Source organism: Schistocerca cancellata, chromosome 4 (assembly GCF_023864275.1).
Source record: "Schistocerca cancellata isolate TAMUIC-IGC-003103 chromosome 4, iqSchCanc2.1, whole genome shotgun sequence".
NCBI lineage: Eukaryota > Metazoa > Arthropoda > Insecta > Orthoptera > Acrididae > Schistocerca > Schistocerca cancellata.
In genome coordinates, this window is record NC_064629.1 from 550,281,555 (window position 1) to 550,297,956 (window position 16,402).

General features: G+C 46.5%; 1 protein-coding gene across 2 annotated transcripts in view; it reads right to left on the bottom strand.

Moving 5' to 3' along the window:
• Positions 1 to 16,402, bottom strand: part of LOC126185030 (NEDD4-binding protein 2-like) — a 98,978-nt gene that overhangs the window by 8,872 nt on the left and 73,704 nt on the right. The gene's annotated exons all lie outside the window — the stretch shown is intronic.

Below are 16,402 nucleotides of genomic sequence, written 5' to 3' on the forward strand. Positions count from 1 at the left end.
GGAACAGCAAGAGTGGCAGCTGGGCTAGAGGTGGCATGGAACAGCAAGAGTGGCAGCTGGGATAGAGGTGGCATGGAACAGCAAGAGTGGCAGCTGGGCTAGAGGTGGCATGGAACAGCAAGTACAACAGCTGGCCTACAGATGTATGGGACGGCAAGTACAGCAGCTGGCCTAGAGACATATGGAAGAGCAATTATGGCAGCTGGCCTAGAGACATATGGGAGAGCACGTATGGCAGCTGGCCTCTAGTTGGTATGGGACAGCAAGTACAATGCCTGAACTAGGGAGGGTAGTGGACAGGAAGCACAGTGGCTGGCCTAGAGGTGGCATGGGAAGGCAACTATGGTGGTTGGTCTAGAGGTGATATGGGACAAGGGGTGGCAAGCCCCATGTCCGGCAATGAGGGGGTAGGGGAGGACAAGGCCTATGTGCAGCAATGAGGAGGTAGGGGACAGGAAGCCACATATCCAGCTATAGGGGGGTAGGGGACAGGAAGCCACATATCCAGCTATAGGGGGGTAGGGGACAGCAAGCCACATATCCAGCTATAGGTGGGTAGAGGACAGCAAGCCACATATCCAGCTATAGGGGGGTAGGGGACAGCAAGCCACATATCCAGCTATAGGGGGGTAGGGGACAGCAAGCCACATATCCAGCTATAGGGGGGGTAGGGGACGGCAAGCCACATATCCAGCTATAGGGGGGTAGGGGACGGCAAGACACATATCCAGCTATAGGGGGGTAGGGGATGGCAAGCCACATATCCAGCTATAGGGGGGTAGGGGACGGCAAGCCACATATCCAGCTATAGGGAGGTAGGGGATGGGAAGCCATAAGTCTGGCAAGAAGTGGGTAGGAGGCAAGCACCACATCCAACAACAAGTGGGTAGGAGGCAAGCACCATGTTCAACAAGTGGGTAGGAGGCAAGCACCATGTTCGACAACAAGTGGGTAGGATGCAAGCACCACGTCCGGCAACATGTGGGTAGGAGGCAAGCACCACGACCGGCAACTAGTGGATAGGAAGCAAGCTCTAAGTGTGACGACAGGGTACGAAGCAAGCCCCATGCCTGGCAAACAGGGGGTAATGGACTACAAGCTCACAGCCGGCAATCAGGAGGTAGGAGAAACCAAGACTGGTGCCCATCAAGAAGAGAGCAGGTGACGACAGGCCAGACGGAAAGTATTGAATGGTAGGGGATGACACAGAGGGTGTATTGACTGCCAAAGAGGGGGTAAGAGACAACAGGTATGGTGGCTGGTCAATATGTGATATGGGACAAAACATAAGGTGGCTGGAGAAGAGATTGTATGGAATGGACAATACGGAGGCTGGGCAAGAGGTGGTATGGGACAGCATGTGCAGTGGCTGGACAAGAGGTGGTATGGAACAGCATGTGCAGTGGCTGGACAAGAGATTGCTGAGATCACAATTAAGATTGCTGACCAGGAGGTGGTACGACAAATAAGGTAGCTGACCAAGAAGGGTTATGGGGTGGAATGTACGGCAGCTGGCCAAGAGGTGGTATGAGACTGCAGGTACAGCAGCTGGCCAAGAGGTGGTATGGGACGGCAAGTACAGTGGCTGGCCTAGAGGTTGTATGGGACAGCAAGAACAGTGGCTGGCCAAGAGGAGACATGGGACAAGAGGTGTTATGGGATGGCAAGCCCCATTTCTGTCAATGAGGAGGCAGGGAATGGCAATCCCTACATCTGGCAACAATGCGGTAGTGAACAAGTACCATGTCTGGGAATGAGTATGGGACGCCAAGCCTCTTGACCAGCAACAAGAAGGTAGGGAACAGCAAGTCCGGCAGCCAGCAATGAGGAGTAGTGGATGGTATATATGGGGTATGGAATGCCAAAGAGTGGGTATGGGAGAGCAAGTATGGCAACTAGCCAATAAATGGTATGAGATGAAAAGTATGGAGGCTGCCAAAGAGATGGTACGAGATACCACGTACCTTGGGTGGCCAAGAGGTGGTATGGGACATGAGGCAGCAGGGGACGGCAAGCCTGACCTCTATCAATGAGGAGGTATGTGACAGCAAGCCCAGGTCCAGCAATAAGCGGGTATGCAACGCCAAGCATGCCAATCAGGAATGAGGGGTAGGATACATCATGGAGTGTGTGTGGAATGCAAAGAGGGAGTATGTAACAGCAAGTAAGGCAGTTGGGCAATATGTCAAGTTGGACAAAAAGTAAGGCAGCTTGCAAAGAGATGGTATGGAACAAGAAGTATGGTGGATGACCAAGAGGTGGAATGGGATGAAAATTACGGTGGCTGGTCAAGAGGTAGTAGAGGATGCCAAGCCCCACATCGAGCAATGGGGGATATGTGATGATAAGCTCGATGTCCGGCACTCAGGTGGTAGGGGATGCTAGGCCTGGTGACCAGCATTGAGGGGTAGGGGATGGCATAGAGAGTGTGTGAACGCGAAAGAGAGAGTATGTGACAGCAAGTATGGTATGGGACAGTAGGTTTGGCAGCTGGCCTAGAGGTGGTGCAGAACAGAAAGTACGGCAGCTTTCCCAGTGGTGGTAGGGGACAGCAAGTTCCACGTCTGGCAATGATGGGGTAGGGTATGGCCAGCCTTCTGCCAGCAATGAGGGGTAGGGGAGGGCAAGCCCCATGGTAGACAATGATGAGGTTGGGGACGGAAAGCCCCACATCCAGCAAAGAGGTGGTAGGGGACAGTAAGCCCCTTGTCTGGCAAAACTGGTCTAGGGGATGGCAAGCCCCTGGTCCAGCAAAGCTGGTCTAGGGGGTGGCAAGCCCCTGGTCCAGCAATGCTGGGCTAGGGTACGGCAAGCCGCTGGTCCAGCAATGAGGAGCTAGCGGAAAGCAAGACCCACATCTGGCAATGAGGGGGTAGAGAATGGCAAAGCCTCATGTCCAGCAATGAGAGGGCAGGGGACAAGCCCCATGTCTGGCAAGAAGGGGGGTAGGGGATGGTAAGCAGGGCAGTTGGCAAGCAGGGCATAGGGGACTCCAAGCATCATGACCAGCAACAAGGAGGTAGGGGACAGTAGGCCTGGCTGCTGGCAGTGGGAGTAAGGGACGGTACTGAGGGTGTATGGAATGCCAAAGAGGGGGTATGTAATAGCAAGTATGGCAGTTGGCCAATATGTGGTATAGGAAAAAAGTATTGTGTCTGGCAAAGAGATGGTATGGGACTCAGGTATGGTAGCTGGCCAAGAGGTGGCATGGGACAGCATGCACAATGGCTGACCTACAGTTGGTATAGGACAGGAATGTGGCAGTTGGCCTAGAGGTTGCACAGAACAGCAAGTACAGCAGCTGGCCTCGAGGTGGTATGGGATAGCAAGTACACCTACAGGTGGTATGGGACATGAAGTACAGTGGCTGGCCTAGAGACGGCATAGGAAAGCAATTACAGTGGCTGGCCTAGAGGCAGCATAGGAAAGCAATTACAGTGGCTGGCCTAGAGGCAGCATATGATAGCAATTACAGTGGCTGGCCTAGAGGCGGCATAGGATAGCAATTACAGTGGCTGGCCTAGAGGCGGCATAGGAAAGCAATTACAGTGGCTGGCCTAGAGGCGGCATAGGAGAGCAATTACAGTGGCTGGCCTAGAGGCGGCATAGGAGAGCAATTACAGTGGCTGGCCTAGAGGCGGCATAGGAGAGCAATTACAGTGACTGGCCTAGAGGCGGCATAGGATAGCAATTACAGTGGCTGGCCTAGAGGCGGCATAGGAAAGCAATTACAGTGGCTGGCCTAGAGGCGGCATAGGAAAGCAATTACAGTGGCTGGCCTAGAGGCGGCATAGGAAAGCAATTACAGTGGCTGGCCTAGAGGCGGCATAGGAAAGCAATTACAGTGGCTGGCCTAGAGGCGGCATAGGAAAGCAATTACAGTGGCTGGCATAGATGCGGCATGGGAAAGCAATTACAGTGGCTGGCCCAGAGGCGGCATAGGAAAGCAATTACAGTGGCTGGCCCAGAGGCGGCATAGGAAAGCAATTACAGTGGCTGGCCTAGAGGTGACATGGATAAGAGGTGGGCAAGCCCCACATCCGGCAATGAGTAGGTAGGCGAAGGCAAGGCCCCCATCCAGCAGTGAGTAGGTAGGGGAAGGCAAGGCCCACTTCCACCAATGAGGAGGTAAGGGACGGCAATCCCCATGTCCGGCAATGAGGTCCTAGGGGACAGCCGGCCATATATCTGGGGGGAGGGGGAGGGAGGGGATGGGAAGCCCCACGTCTGGCAACAAAGGGGTAATAGGCAAGTCTCAAGTTTGGCAATGGGGGGAAGGGGGGTAGAAAGTAAGCCCCATGTCTGGCAACAAGGGGGTATGGGATGTCAAGTGGCAAGCAGATTGATGAAAAGCCTCATGACCACCAAAAAGGAGGCATGGGATGGCAGGCCTGGCAGCCAGCAATGAATTGTAGGAGAGGGAACAGAGGGTGTATTGAATGCCAAAGAGGGGGTATGGAAAAAGTATGGCGGCTTCCCAATATGAGGTATGGGACAAAAAGTATGGTGACTGGCAAAGAGATGGTATGGAATGAATAGTACGGAGTTTGGCCAAGAGGTGGTATGGTATGTCATGTACACTGGCTGGCCAAGAGGTGGTATGGTATGTCATGTACATTGGCTGGCCAAGAGGTGGTATGGTATGTCTTGTACACTGGCTGGCCAGGAGATAGTATGGCATGGCTTGTACAGTGGCTGGCCAGGAGGTGGCATGGCATGGCTTGTACAGTGGCTGGCCAAGAAGTGGCTGAGAGGGCAAGTAAGGTGGCTGGCCAAGACATAATATTGCACAGCAATGTGAATGGCTCAGAGGTGGCATGGGATAGCAAGTACAGCATCTCGACTACAGGTGGTGTGGGACAGCTAGTACAGCATCTGGACTAAAGGTAATATCGGACAGCTAGTACAGCAGCTGGCCTAGAGTTGGTCTGGGACAGCTAGTACAGCAGCTGCCCTAGAGTTGGTTTGGGACAGCTAGTACAACAGCTGGGCTAGAGGTGGTATGGGACAGGGTACAGCAGCTGGGCTAGAGGTGGTATGGGACAGGGTACAGCAGCTGGGCTAGAGGTGGTATGGGACAGGGTACGGCAGCTAGCCTAGAGGTGGTATGGGACAGGGTACGGCAGCTGGCCTAGTGGTGGTGTGCGTCAGCAAATATGGCAGCTAGTATAGAGGTAGTATGGGATGGAACTACGGTGGCTGGCTTAGAGGGTGTATGGGTAAGTACAATGACTGACATGCAGGTGGCTCGGGACAGAAAGTACGGTGGCTGGCCAAGATGTGGTGTGGGATGAAAAGTATGGCAGCTGGCTAAGATATGGTATAGCGCACGGGACAGAAAGTATGGCGTTTGACCACGAGGTGGTATGGGACAGGAAGTATGGGTGTGGCCAAGAAGTTGCTTGGGACTGAAAGTACAGTCGTCCACCAACAGGTGGTATGGTATGGAAGGTCAGCGGGGCAGGCAAGAGGTGGTAAGTGAAGGAAGTCAAAAGCTAGGCAAGAGGTGGTAAGTGAAGGAAGTCAAAAGCTAGGCAAGAGGTGGTAAGTGAAGGAAGTCAAAAGCTAGGCAAGAGGTGGTAAGTGAAGGAAGTCAAAAGCTAGGCAAGAGGTGGTACTTGAAGGAAGTCAATAGCTAGGTAAGAGGTGGTACGTGAAGGAAGTCAAAAGCTAGCCAAGAGGTGGTACGTGAAGGAAGCCAACAGCTAGCCAAGAGGTGGTATGTGAAGGAAGTCAACAGCTAGCCAAGAGGTGGTACATGAAGGAAAGTATGGTGCCTGGCCAAGAGGTGGTAGGGATTGACAGTAACATGGATGGGCAAAAGGTTGTAAGGGATGGTCAATAGGGTGGCTGGCCACGAGGTTGTATGGGGTGGAAAGAATGGTGGCTGACAAAGAGGTGATACAGGAAGCAAGCCCCACATCTGCCACTGAGGGGATAGTGGACGGCACACCCAAAATCTGGCAATGAGGGGTAGGGCATGCTAAGCCTGACAACCAGCAATGAGGGGCAGGGGATGGCATGGAGGGTATGTAGAACTCCAAAGAGGGTGTGTGGGACAGAAAGTAAGTGCAGCTGGCCAATATGTGGTATGGGAGGAGGTATGGGTTGGAAAGTGTGACAGATGGCCAAGATGTGCTATGGGACTGGATGTACTGATTGCATGGCTGACAGAGGTGCTATAGGACAGGATGTACAGTGACTGGCCTGGAAATGGCATGGGACAGCAACTATGCCAGGAGGCTGAGTGGTGACATTGGACAAGAGACGTTATGGGACAGCAACCCCATGTCTGGGAATTAGGAAGTAGGGAATGGCAAGCTCTATGTCCAGCAGTGAGGGGGCAAGGGATGGCAAACCCCACGTCTGGCAGTGAGGGGGCAGGGGATGGCTAACGCCATTTCCGGAAATGAGGGGCAGGAGATGCCAAGCATGGCGACCAGCAGTGAGGGGTAGGGGATGTCATAGAGAGTGTGTGGAATGATACAGAGGGGGTATGGGACAGCTGGCCAATATGTGGTATGGGTCAGCAAGTATGGCACCTGGCAAAGAGGTGGTATGGAACAAGATGTATGGAGGCTGGCAAAGACGTGGTATGGGATGGAAAGTGTGGCAACTGGCCAAGAAGTGGTATATGAGGGAAAGTACAACAGTTGGCCAAGAGGTGGTATGCAATGGCAAGTCCAATGTATGGCAATGAGGGGGCAAGGGACAGCGGACCCCATGACCCGCAATGAGGAACTACGGAACTCCCAAGCCACACGTCTGCCAATGAGAGGGCAGGGAATGGCAAGCCCCACATACAGCAATGAGGGAGTACGGGACAAGCTCCACGTTTGGCAATGAGGGGGTAGGGGATGGCACTCCTGACACCAGGCAAAAAATGGTGGGGGACAGCACAGAGGGAGTATCAATTGGCAAAGACAGGGTAGGGGACAACAAATATGGTGGCTGGCCAATTTGTGCTACGGGCAAACAGTTTTGCACCTGGCAAAGACAGGGTATGGGACAGACAGTATGGAGGCTGGCAAAGAGGTGGTGGAGATGGCAAGTAAGGTGGCTGGCCAAGAGGTGAAATTGGACACAAGGTGGCTGGCCAAGAGATTGTATGGGAATGGAAGTACAACGGCTGACCTATGGGTGGTATGGGAGAGGACATACAACAGCCGGCCTAGAGGTGGCTTGGGACCTCAAGTACTGCGGCTGTTCTAGAGGTGACATGAGACAGCAAGTACGGCAGTTGGCATAGACGTGGTATGGGACAGCAACTATGGCAGCTGGTATGGGGTATAAAGCATGGTGGCTGGTGAATAGGTGTTATGGGACGGAAAGTATGGCTGCTAACCAAGATATGGTATAGGGCGGACAGTACAGTTGACTGCTAAGAGGTGTTATGGGACAGAATGTAGGGCGGTTGGTGAAGAGGTGTTATGGGACAGAATGTGGGGTGGTTGGTGAAGAGGTGTTATGGGACAGAAGGTAGGGTGGTTGGAGAAGAGGTGTTATGGGATGAAAGAAACGGCAGTTGGTGAAGAGGTGTTATGAGGCAGAAGGTAAGGCAGTTGGTGAAGAGGTGTTATGAGGCAGAAGGTAGGGCAGTTGGGGAAGAAGTGGTATGGGATGGAAAGTATGATGGCTGGTCAAGAGGTGGTATGGGATGTCAAGTAGGGATATGGGACAGCAAGTACAGCAGCTAGCCAAGAGGTGGTGTGGGTCATGGGACAGAAAGTAACGTGGCTGGCCAAGAGGTTGCATGAAACGGCAAGTAAGGTGGGTGGCCAAGAGGTAGAATGGGATGGCAAGTAGGACAACTGGCCAAGAGGTAGAATGGGATGGCAAGTAGGACAACTGGCCAAGAGGTGGAATGGGATGGCAAGTATGACAACTGGCCAAGAGGTAGAATGGGGCAGCAAGTACAGTTGCTGGCGTACTGGTGGTATGGAACAGCAAGTGCGTCCAGTGGCCCCGGGGTTGTGTGGGACACAAAATAAGGTGGCTGGCCGAGAGATGGTATGGGATGGAAAGTCAGTGCATATCGAAGAGGTACCATAGGGTCAGAAAGTACGGCGACTAACCAAGAGGTGGTATGGGATGGAAAGTTCAGCAGATGGCCAAGAAGTGGTATGGGACAGAAAGTAATGTGGTTTGCCAATTGATGGTATTGGAGGGAAAGAGGTGGTACTGGATGGGAAGTAACATGGCTGCCCAAGAGCTGGTATGGGTCAGAATGTACAGCAGCAGGCCAAGAGGTGGTGTGAGATGGGACGTGTGGCGGCTGGCCAAGATGTGGTAGGAGATGGGAAGTGCGGCAGCTTGCCCAGAGGTGGTAGGAGATGGGAAGTGCGGCAGCTCGCCCAGAGGTGGTATGAGCTGGCAAGTGCGGCAGCCGACCAAGATGATGTGTGGGACCTGACGTACAGTGGTTGGTCAAGTGGTGGAATGGGATGGAGTGTACGGCAGGAAGTGGTATGGGACAGCAAGTATGGGGGCTGGCCAGGATATGGTCCGGACAACTAGTATTGTGGCTGGCTTGGAGGTGGTACGGGATGGCAAGTAAGGCAGCTGGCCAGGAGAGGGTGTAGGATGGTAATTATGATGGTTGGAGAACAGGTCAGGTGGTTGGGACTGTAATTATGAAGGTTGGATAAGAGGTCAAGTGGTATGGGACTAATTATGAAGGTTGGATTAGATGTCAGGTGGTATGGGACTAATTATGAAGGTTGGGTAAGATGTCAGGTGGTACGGGATGGTAAATACAGTGATTGGTTAAGAAGTCAGATGGTATGAGATGGTAATCAGGGAGGCTGGCTAAAAGGTAAAGGGGGCAATGGTGCCATAATTACAGCATTTGGCAAAGAAGTGGTTTGGCATGGTAATTATGACAGTTCACAAAAAGGCGGTATTAGATGGTAAGAAGAGTAATTGGCAAATAGTTTGTACATTATAGTAGTGGTGGTAGCTGCCACAGAGCGGGAAAGGGGATGGAAGTTACGGAGGTTGACTGTGAGAATAGACACATAATGGATGGCTCAGGTGATAAGAGGGAGGCACATAAGGGATGAGTTAGATAAGGCAGGATGTAAAGGTTGGCTCAGGTGACTGGGGGGGGGAGGGTGTTATAAGGGATGGCTCTGGTGAGGGGGGTAAATAAGGGATGGTTGACGTAAGGGGATATAAAAGATAGCTCAGGTAAGGGGGGCTATAACGGATGGCATGTATGATGAGGGGGGATATAGGGAATACTCAGGTATTGAGGGGGGGGGGGGTACACAGGATTGGTCACATGATGATGGCAGAACATAAGGGAAGGCTGTGAGGATGAGGTGGGTGGGGGGGGGGGGGGGCTTATGGATTGGTCAGAGGATGAGGGGGCAATATAAATGATGGCTCAAAGGATGAGGTGGTAACATACGTGATGGTTAAAAGGATGAGGAGACAATATAATGGATGTGCCAGAGAACAGGAGGGGACAGAAGGGATGACTCTGAGAATGGGATGGCACATAAGTGTTGACTCAGAAATGGGGAGGGGGCGGTAAGGGATGGCTTACAGTGAGAGAAGTGGAGGAATGGAGGGATTTAAGGAAGAAAGGAGATGTCAGGGAGTATCGAAAGAGTGAATATGATTAAATTTAGGTATCAGAAGTACAGAGTGTGAACAGAATGGGTCCTACAGGCAACATAGATTGAACTTACAAGGAATGAAGAAAATGAGGAAGGAAGGAAGGGAGGAAGGAAGGATGGGAGTTTAGGGTTAAAAGTCCCATCAACATCAAGCTCATTAGAGACAGAGCACAAACACAGATTATTTCAATGATGACAAAGGATGCAGACTTCAACAACCATCATCCTCAATGAGAGCCAAGACACGATAGGAAACAAGGGTCGTGGTAGGGCAGAGTGGGAGGAGTGGGCCAGGGTGGAGGCAGTGCAAGGCAGGATTTGAGCAGTGGTGTGGCAAGTTTAATGACAGGGTGAGGTCGCAAAGGCAGGGCAAAGTCTCAGTGGTAAAGAGAGTGGTTTGATGGAGCTAAAGAGTTGCAGGATGGTGTGTAAGTGGTGGCACAGACTGAAGATGGTGAGGCACTGCGAATTGCAAGGCAAGAGTGGCGGGGTGGATCAGGCGAGGGAATGCAGGGGCGGAGGTGGAGAGTGGGGCGGAGGCGGAGAGTGGGGCGGAGGCGGAGAGTGGGGCGGAGGCGGAGAGTGGGGCGGAGGCGGAGAGTGGGGCGGAGGCGGAGAGTGGGGCGGAGGCGGAGAGTGGGGCGGAGGCGGAGAGTGGGGCGGAGGCGGAGAGTGGGGCGGAGGCGGAGAGTGGGGCGGAGGCGGAGAGTGGGGCGGAGGCAGAGAGTGGGGCAGTGCTGTCACTACCAGAATATTTGCAAGATGCTAGGCAATTTTCTCTGTTCCACATCTGCATCCTGCAAATAAATTTCCATAACACACTAAAACTTAACAGAAATTTAGAAACTGATCATAACTTTTCTCTATTCATGCTCAAATGGAAAAACTATTATTTCATCTATCAGCAAGAGCATTAACTTACACCAGGTACATACTATGCCACTATGTCAAAGGTCTCCTTTTCATTTGAGAATGACCTCTTAGAACAACAACTACCTTTGCATTTTTGGTGCAGAACACCGTGACTCTTAAAAAAATTATAATGGAAGTAGACGATGTTGCATTTGCTAAAAATATTGATAACCTAGCTATTCTTAGGATATCTCTACTCAATCTAAGAAGCAAGAGAAAGAAAGAAGGTTACCAAATAGGGAAGGATTTAATTCCTTCCCATACATTGCAGGCTTTCATTTGCAAGTATTGTATTACTGAGGGGGTGAAACATGCTGGTGGCATACAGACTAGTTGCCTCATATACTATCAAGTATGTAGCCGAGGTGAACAAACACATCCAACAGATGGATCACATGGAACATGTCTCCAAATCAACTTCATGAACTGAATAAAGCAAGATCTTGTTAGATCTGAAAAAACTGTAATTCAACTACCATTTTGTATCAACAATTTACATAAAAGATTTGTACTCACTTTATCCCCCCTAGTTTACTTCTGTTGAAGTTCATTATCTCTGTGTGGTTACAGTTTATGGGTTAAGTCAGATCCAGCTATCCTGTAAAATGTCTTAAAAGAGGAAAGAACTAAACTTCTACCTCACAGAAACTTAAAAGCACATGAACCAACATACATTGTTCCATTGTAAAAGATACAGTGTTTGAAAGCTCAGTACTTCAGCCATTAAAATTTCCCTCTACTTTCCAGATGTCAGGAGTGGGCTCTCACGCTCTGCTCTAATCTGCTGAATGTAAGCAAATACATAGCTCAGGTAGAGTTTGTGTGTTTATTATTATGTCAATCATATCAAGTGTTCAAAATGTTCACTTGCTTCAAAGTGATTCCAGACAAATAATACTGCATGTTGGTCTTTATGTACTTATTGCAACACAAGCCTATGTCACACAACATTTCATGACTTACGGATTTGTCAGTATTTCAATGTATATCTCATTTTAATGATCCCCCACAAATAGAAGTCAAGAGTTGTTAATTCTGGTGAGCGTAAAGGTCATTTTGTGTTTCCTAACAGATTAAACAATCTACAAATGTTCAGTTAAGATGGTCTGTGATTAACTTCATCTGCAAACTAAATCCTGCATAGAGACACTTTGAGGTTTTCATAAACTCCATTCAAAGAAATCTGACCAATTTTAAAAATCTTTGTCATGAAATTGTTGATGGAGTAAAATGTGAAAAGGATGAAACACATTGGAATGTAGTATTAACAGAATACTCCTTTGGCTAAGCCCACAACCACATTCAATCAGCCTTGTGGATTGTGTGTTACGGCAGCTAAAAAGGTAACTGTTTATTCCATCAGTTGCTGTTCATTTTCATTGGAGTATTTTATTCTTCACACTTCCAGTTTCTTGAACTTTTTTAAATAATATTTGCAATGGGACATCATGTGACCTGGCACGATCAAGATACCTTTCAGCATACAACCATACCACTGCTGTAACAATTTGCCATAAACAAAAGCTATAACCACATTTTCAACTGATGTACACATTATGAAAATATGAATAGCTTAACATGCAAATTATTATCTGATCACTACAACAGCAGAGCACAGACTGATTTTCTTCTAGGGCAGACATTTTGTGTGACTCGGGTGGCAAGATAGTGGTATGTGGCACTGTTATTTTATTACTTTCTGAACCAGTTTCACACGTGTTGCTAAAATCCTGTTAGAAACTCCTTTCCTGTGTCACAGAAGAAAGTATATAGTTCCATAAAAAAAGCATCAGTGACATAATTCGGCACCTATAAACACTAAAAGTTACTTGTATATGTCAGGAAATTAGACAATGTTTGTTATAACTTGCCAAAAACTGCAGTTTAACATATTTATTCTTTCTGGACATATTTCGAGTGGTATGTCTTAGTTGGTTGATTGATCTGAGGGAGTGGACTAAACAACGAGGTCATCAGTCCCCTGGGATTAGGGAAAGAAGTTGATTGTGCCCTTTCAAAGGGAGTATCCCAGCATTTAGCTGAAGTGATTTCAGGAAATCACAGAAATCCTTAATCAGGATGGCTGACTGCATGTTTGAACACATCCTCATGAATGTGAGTCCATTGCGCTAAAAACAGCGTCACCTCACTCGGCATATGTCTCAGTATTTGGAAATGTAACACAGAGTGGTGCTATCGTGTAACTGATGGCATCGGTTACATCTGTTCCACCTTACAGAAAAATGGCTTGAATTGAATATTCTCATTTATGGATATTCAAATACTGTATTTTCAAAGACATGTAGTATATTTCTATTCCACACAGGAATATCTGCCAACAAAACTGTGTCACACCATTCAAAAGAGAATTGTAAAGACTGTCATTAGATTACTTACCTAGTAATTTCTGAACAACAATCTGAGTTTACTGACATTAGTATGTTGAAGGACTACGAAACCTTTCATGATCTGTTCCCTCACGAGCTCAGCAACAAAGACTTTCACCACTTGTCTCTTGACTTTCCACTGACATCGTTGTAAATTAGACCTTTCAATTGTTTTCAACTCCAATGAAAAGATAATAGCCACAGCATCAATGTGAAAAGAGCACAGCACCAAACGAAGGGATACTTCATAAAAGAATGACTGATGCATCCTATTTACAGCTAGGATTGCAGCTTAATCATTTCATATCTTAAATATTGCAAAATAAATTAAAAGGGTATTTTTTTAAAAAAGTTTCAAGTAATATAAAATTATGATATATAAAACTGTTGTTTTAAGTCATAAATAACACCACAAAACAGCTCTCTGACTTACCCCATCACAAGTAATGGTATATGGCAACAAGACTGGGAAAGAAGATAGTGCGGAGTAGGTTGTCTCAGGTTAATCTTTGTACAACAAACTTTAGAAGGCAAAAAATACAAATGACAGTGCCATTCCAAGTGGTTTGACCACAAAAAATTGAATATGTCTACACTATAATGTAAGATATGCAGTACAAGCATACATTTTTTTGAATATATGATGATTATTGAAACAGTGGCCAAAATATGCACTAATTTCTGGTATAAAATTTTGTCAGTAACATAATAAAAGAACGAATTATACTTTCTGACAGCAAGAAAAAATAAGCATTTGCTAATTTGTAAGTCATGCTCTACTTCTGGTAGACCTTTATGACCAGAAATGTCTATAGCTCAGGAAAATGGGGGACGGGGAGTCTTTTCCAATTCAGAAAAATAATCACCTTTCATTTTCTGACTAATGGCTTTCAAACTCCGTCTCAACTATCTAAGCTAGTAATAAAGAAGTGTAGGTATGTATTATAGTTTTGGGAAGCAATATCATGCAATCCTGGCTGAGAACATTGGCTGACAAAGAATTCTTATTTCAACCAACATAATGGAAATTGTACAGGGATTTCTTGAAGTTTTTCAACGATTTTTCACTGATTATACAAGAACTATTTCATACAGTCATACTTGGTACTTTTTGTAGATGATAAGTGTTATAATTAATCTACTTAGAGAGACAGCAAAATAAGAAAATGTCATTATGTTTTTCTGAGAATCAATAAGTGGATCTGTACAAACGGATTCTTATCTTATTATTCAGATCAAACTAAATAGCACAGTAACAACTATTAATGCAGCAAATGAGCAGGAGTCAGTGGATATGATAGAATGTTCATAATTTTGGAGCTTACATACTGATTAATATATGAAATGAGAGGAACATATTACAGAGCTTCCCAAATATCCAAGATAAGGACTTTTGGCTCTCAGCATAACTGCTAGTTTGATAAACAAACAAATCAACAGATTAACACACTTTGCATTTTTTCAAGCTTTCATGTATTATGGTATAATTTTCTGAGATCACTCATCACTTAGGAAGAAAGTAGCAATTCCACAAATGTGAGCAGTCAGGATAAGATGTTGTGTTCAGCCACTGTCACCTTGTTCATTTCCCTTCACTATATGAAGGGTGTCTCTCCTACGAGTCATCAGTTGCATTTACTATGGTGTTTCAGCATGTATTTGCATTTTCACTCTTGCAATGTGTAGATGGATTCTGCCTGAACAAATATTGCTTATCACACCATTCATGCAGTGCCCAAGGTCAACAAAAAGTGTTGGCTTGTTTCCCATTACAAACAAAATGGTTTTTAAAGTGGAATTCAATAAAGTGGTTCCCAATTAGTGTAGAATGATTTTGTACTAAGAGATATGTATTAAAAGAGACAGTGAAACCTTTTCTTTGCCACATCTTCATTGCCTGACTTACTTCACATGCTGCCCTGGCCCGTGATGTCTGCTACCACCATGCAGCACTGTTACTCAGTCACTGCTGAACTACTCATTATTCTCAGTGTTTTACTGTTGCTATTAAAACATACTGCTAAAGCAAGTATTACACCAGACTAATTTTGAACTGCTCTATCAAATGGGCAAGTAGAATTTAGCTTTGAAAATAATATTGTTTGTAACTGGATATAATCGAATGCTTTCTGTTGACACTAGGTATGGATGAAATGTGATGCGCAATATCTGTCTGGGCCAGCTTCATATACCAACTGCAGAAATGAGACTGAAAATATCTTCTGAAAAACCATAGAAAATGCGCCTGATGACTGTTAGGAGAGTCACCCTGTACATTAGTAATTTCCACAGTGATGATCCTGGAAGCAAACAGCTTTTGTTACTCATTAATAAAGTTGTCAGTGGTTCAGAAAGGAGTTCAGTATGTATCCACAAATTGACCATTAGCCCAATAATACAAAATATCTGACAAGTAGCCAGGCAAATTTTAACTCTAACCTGAAATCATTTCTTTTGGACAACTCCTATTCCATAGATGAATATTAAATTAAGCACTGGTAAAATATGGTAATACTAGAAAAATATGTTTACTATGTTGTTAAATCTTTGTTTCTCTTGTAATGTGTACTGATGATTAACATGTCATTTTTTATGAAATTCAAGCCATTCTTCTAATTAGTATTCTGTATAATGCAGTCATACACACAAACAGATCAGCTATACATAGTCTGTCAAATGATTTTATTCATATTTCTATAGAAATTGAGCAAACATTTTGTGTAACATTTACTAAGTAACTAATTTGTGCCCGACTAACAATGGTGAATTTTATCCTTGAAATTGTGATTGTCATCGCTCTGTACACATTGGGCCCTCATCTTGTGTAAACTCATGACAGCCTCTCATCTAGAAGAATATGTAGTAACAATGATTGCAATCTAAAGCAGTAACTTATGCTTCTCAACTTCTCTCATTTCAGATAGTTAACAGGTTGTGTTCCATTGTACGAGTATTCTGATCCATTTAAACGTGACTGCCTATCCCAAAAGTAATGTTGTCTCATATACCAGTGCAACTCAAAAGCCACAACCATGCCAGATATGATTAATCAGTGTGCATCTGAGGCCATATGAATGGGAATTTTCACCATCTCTCTTCACGATGTGAGTGCTTTGACATGGCTGAACACCATAAATGTGTAACACAGAACAGAAAGAAAAATGAGGTAAAGTTGCAGCAAAATATACGAATACAGGAAAATCATACCCTATTTCTTTGTTTGTACTATCTTTTGCTGAAATTGGAGAATATTTCACACAAGGGCAATGTAGTTTTTTTCTTTTCTTTTCTTTTCTCCCCCCCCCCCCCCCCCCCCCGCGACAAATAAATTCGTTATAAGTAATGCAGCAAGATGAGATGTGACACTGTTTTTTTCCAACTCCTTATGAAATGTATTGATATTCTTGATTGCAGTAATCACTTTTTATGTCCAGTTTTAGATACTAATAGCTATATCCAGATTAATACACTTCAACCTCA